Raw genomic sequence first — 5000 nt, 5'->3', positions numbered from 1 at the left:
CACAGCCAGTCTACCGGCCTAGACCCAACTGTGCGATATTTCAGAGCCGGCAACAGAGCATGGAAAGTCCGCCAGATTTACCCTTAAATGCTCATAAATGACTTCCAGGCACTCTTCGGAAGGTCTTTTATTTCAAAAGAAGGTCCTTCCTTGAGGGAGCACTTCTTCGGCCACTTTGCAAGTGCAACCGCTGCCAGCAAAAGTTCTGAAAATCGAGTTCCCGAAAATCTCCGGGTACCCCGCCAACCCCCAGCCACCCGAATCGCAAGTGTCAATTCGGCGGGTTGCCTGCCGGTAGTCCTTCCGAAAATGAGGCGCCAAATCGCCGCAACGGCCATTTTTCATTTCGGCATCGGGACTTCCGACGGCAACTGATTAACTAGCCCGGGGACTAGAGCGGCAGCAAATGCAACGTGCCCTCTTGGCGGGAGCAACTTGACCGCCCCCGTGGGGAAAGGTCAACTCGGGGCCCGGGAAAGTCGCCGAGTCCGACCCCATACACTTCCATGAGTTGGGGGTTTTGGCCTTCCCGGCCCAAGGCTCGCCTTATTTCGGCCTGCACTTTCGGAAAAGGGTGCATTCCTTTTGGTTAATGATTTCACCAGCCCGGGTCTTAGCCTCTGCCCCGACGGCTAAGTCTTTTGGTTAATGATTTCCTGCGGCTGGGACTACCCTTTCCCCCCGCCCTGCAGGCACCCGGGTCGGGAGGCCGTCGGGGGCACTTTCCGGGGCAAATCCGGACCCTTACGCAAGGGAGAGTGCGCCCCCCGCCTCGGCCGGGGGTCAGGCTGCCGCCTATTAAGCCCGACAGAAAACCCGAAAAATGGACGAAAATGGGAAAAAATCCCCATCCGAAAAAGGCTTAAAAGTCGGTTGGGCGGCAGCTAGGGTCGGTCTCTGCAGACCTGGAGGCTCGGGTGGACTCTTGGAATAAACGTCCAAGTCCCGACTTGCCACCTCCTACTACTGTGCAGATACCCCGCCAACCCCCAGCCACCCGAATGACAAGCGTCCGATCAGCGGGACGAATTTGACAACTCTGGCCGGACCTCTGGAACTCCATCCCGGGTAACCGGGGCAAATTTTTCCGCTTGATCGCCCTTCCACTGGTTAACCATTTGCCCTTTCGGACTTAGTCTCTGGACATTATTCGACGGATTTTCTGGTTAACCATTTGCCCTTTCGGACTTAGTCTCTGGGCATTATTTTCGACTTTTTGGTTAATGATTTCACACTTTTTACTTACTTTTGCGCTTTTTGGTTAATGATTACTCTGCTTACTGGTTAATTATTTGCCCTTTCGGACTTAGTCTCTGGACATTATTTTCGAGTTTTTGGTTAATGATTTCACACTTTTAACATATTTTTGCGCTTTTTGGTTAATGATTACTCTGCTTACTGGTTAACCATTTGCCCTTTCGGACTTAGTCTCTGCACATTATTTTCGACTTTTTGGTTAATGATTTCACACTTTTAACATATTTTTGCGCTTTTTGGTTAATGATTTCATACTTTTTACTTACTTTTGCGCCTTTTGGTTAATGATTACTCTGCTTACTGGTTAACCATTTGCCCTTTCGGACTTAGTCTCTGGACATTATTTTCGAGTTTTTGGTTAATGATTTCACACTTTTTACTTACTTTTGCGATTTTTGGTTAATGATTACTCTGCTTACTGGTTAACCATTTGCCCTTTCGGACTTAGTCTCTGGACATTGTTTTCGACATTTTGGTTAATGATTTCACACTTTTAACTTAATTTTGCGATTTTTGGTTAATGATTACTCTGCTTACTGGTTAACCATTTGCCCTTTCGGACTTAGTCTCTGGACATTGTTTTCGACATTTTGGTTAATGATTTCACACTTTTAACTTAATTTTGTGCTTTTTGGTTAATGATTTCATACTTTTTACTTACTTTTGCGATTTTTGGTTAATGATTACTCTGCTTACTGGTTAACCATTTGCCCTTTCGGACTTAGTCTCTGGACATTATTTTTGGGTTTTTGGTTAATGATTTCACACTTTTTACTTACTTTTGCCCTTTTTGGTTACTGATTACTCTGCTTACTGGTTAACCATTTGCCCTTTCGGACTTAGTCTCTGGACATTATTTTCGAGTTTTTGGTTAATGATTTCACACTTTTAACATATTTTTGCGCTTTTTGGTTACTGATTTCATACTTTTTACTTACTTTTGCGCCTTTTGGTTAATGATTACTCTGCTTACTGGTTAACCATTTGCCCTTTCGGACTTAGTCTCTGGACATTATTTTCGAGTTTTTGGTTAATGATTTCACACTTTTTACTTACTTTTGCGATTTTTGGTTAATGATTACTCTGCTTACTGGTTAACCATTTGCCCTTTCGGACTTAGTCTCTGGAGATTATTTTCGAGTTTTTGGTTAATGATTTCACACTTTTTACTTACTTTTGCGATTTTTGGTTAATGATTACTCTGCTTACTGGTTAACCATTTGCCCTTTCGGACTTAGTCTCTGGAGATTATTTTCGAGTTTTTGGTTAATGATTTCACACTTTTTACTTACTTTTGCGATTTTTGGTTAATGATTACTCTGCTTACTGGTTAACCATTTGCCCTTTTGGACTTAGTCTCTGGACATTATTTTCGGGTTTTTGGTTAATGATTTCACACTTTTTACTTACTTTTGCGATTTTTGGTTAATGATGACTCTGCTTACTGGTTAACCATTTGCCCTTTCGCACTTAGTCTCTGGAGATTATTTTCGACTTTTTGGTTAATGATTTCACACTTTTAACTTAATTTTGTGCTTTTTGGTTAATGATTTCATACTTTTTACTTACTTTTGCCCTTTTTGGTTAATGATTACTCTGCTTACTGGTTAACCATTTGCCCTTTCGGACTTGGTCTCTGGACATTATTTTCGAGTTTTTGGTTAATGATTTCACACTTTTTACTTACTTTTGCGATTTTTGGTTAATGATTACTCTGCTTACTGGTTAATTATTTGCCCTTTCGGACTTAGTCTCTGCACATTATTTTCGAGTTTTTGGTTAATGATTTCACACTTTTAACATATTTTTGCGCTTTTTGGTTACTGATTTCATACTTTTTACTTACTTTTGCGCCTTTTGGTTAATGATTACTCTGCTTACTGGTTAACCATTTGCCCTTTCGGACTTAGTCTCTGCACATTATTTTCGACTTTTTGGTTAATGATTTCACACTTTTAACATATTTTTGCGCTTTTTGGTTAATGATTTCATACTTTTTACTTACTTTTGCGCCTTTTGGTTAATGATTACTCTGCTTACTGGTTAACCATTTGCCCTTTCGGACTTAGTCTCTGGACATTGTTTTCGACATTTTGGTTAATGATTTCACACTTTTAACTTAATTTTGTGCTTTTTGGTTAATGATTTCATACTTTTTACTTACTTTTGCCCTTTTTGGTTAATGATTACTCTGCTTACTGGTTAACCATTTGCCCTTTCGGACTTAGTCTCTGGAGATTATTTTCGAGTTTTTGGTTAATGATTTCACACTTTTTACTTACTTTTGCGATTTTTGGTTAATGATTTCACACTTTTTACTTACTTTTGCGATTTTTGGTTAATGATGACTCTGCTTACTGGTTAACCATTTGCCCTTTCGGACTTAGTCTCTGCACATTATTTTCGAGTTTTTGGTTAATGATTTCACACTTTTTACTTACTTTTGCGATTTTTGGTTAATGATTTCATACTTTTTACTTACTTTTGCGATTTTTGGTTAATGATGACTCTGCTTACTGGTTAATTATTTGTACTTTCGGACTTGGTCTCTGGACATTATTTTCGACTTTTTGGTTAATGATTTCACACTTTTAACATAATTTTGCGCTTTTTGGTTAATGATTACTCTGCTTGCTTGTTACTGATTTCCCCTTTCGGACTTGATCTCTGGCCGTTCTTTTCGACCTTTTTGGATCAGGTTTCCACACTCTGAAATTATTTTGGGCTCACTGATTAGGCGAGATCAAGGGGGCATGCCTGGGCACTTTGGGCTCAGTTTGGGAAGGCGGCGTCCGTGTGCTCCTCCGCCCTTCCCGCACTTGCGGCTAGGTTTGCCAAACTGCGCTGACCCGCAGCCCTGCCTTTTTGCCCACGGCACGGAACGACTCAAGTCTGGCTCCGTTCCAGGCCGTTGCCTCCGGCTGCCCGCCGTCCGGCCGGCCTGGGACGTACCCCGGCTGACGGCGCCGGAGCCCCTCTAGCAGCCACCGGTGCCGCGGGCCAATGGGTCCGGGCGTTCCGGAGCTATCGGTGGGGAAGTGCTCTCCCCTTTTCCTGACGCCGTTCGCCCGAGCAGAGGTGCAGCCTGACGGGACTGCTGTCGCCTTCCGCGGCGCACCGGCCCCTTTCACCTGCCGTCGACCGCGCGGAGCTCGGACCTTCCTCCCCGAAGTTATGGCCCCGGCGCCGGAGGGTTCCCGGGGCCGGGCATTCAGCGGGGTGAGTCTTCACCTTCCCGGTCAGCCTGCGGGGTCGGTGCGCCGGCACTCGACGCGGGAGGGTCCCCTCTTTCCGTAGAGCCCCGCCCGGTGCCGATCGGCCGGCGGATTGCGGAGCGAACCGCGCCTGACCGACGGGCCTCGGAAACCCGTTGCAGTCGACGGGGGGGAACCGGACAGCGGGACGAGGTGCCGATTCCACCCGCAGATTCGATCCCGAAATCCCGCGGGATTCGGCGGTCCGACCCGACAGATTCAAACGTCGCCCGGGCGGCCCCCAGCGGTCGGGCCGGCCTGGTTCCGCCACCGCCCGATGCCCCTCGCCCCCGGCTACCGCCGACCGCGCCGACCGAGGGAATGCGGCCGGACGTCCGGCGGCAATCGGCCGGAAAGCGGTATGGCCATTTCCTACTGTCCCTCGGACGGGCAGAGGGGCGGCGCCGGGGCACTCGCGGACCAGGCCGCGCCCCTCCGAGCCCTACCGCCTGCCGTCGACCGCGCGGGGATCGGACCTCCCTCCCCGAA

Source organism: Heterodontus francisci, unplaced genomic scaffold, assembly GCF_036365525.1.
Source record: "Heterodontus francisci isolate sHetFra1 unplaced genomic scaffold, sHetFra1.hap1 HAP1_SCAFFOLD_1258, whole genome shotgun sequence".
In the NCBI taxonomy this organism is placed as follows: Eukaryota; Metazoa; Chordata; class Chondrichthyes; order Heterodontiformes; family Heterodontidae; genus Heterodontus; species Heterodontus francisci.
The sequence above is the reverse complement of the archived record's forward strand: the minus strand, read 5'-3'. Positions refer to the sequence as shown.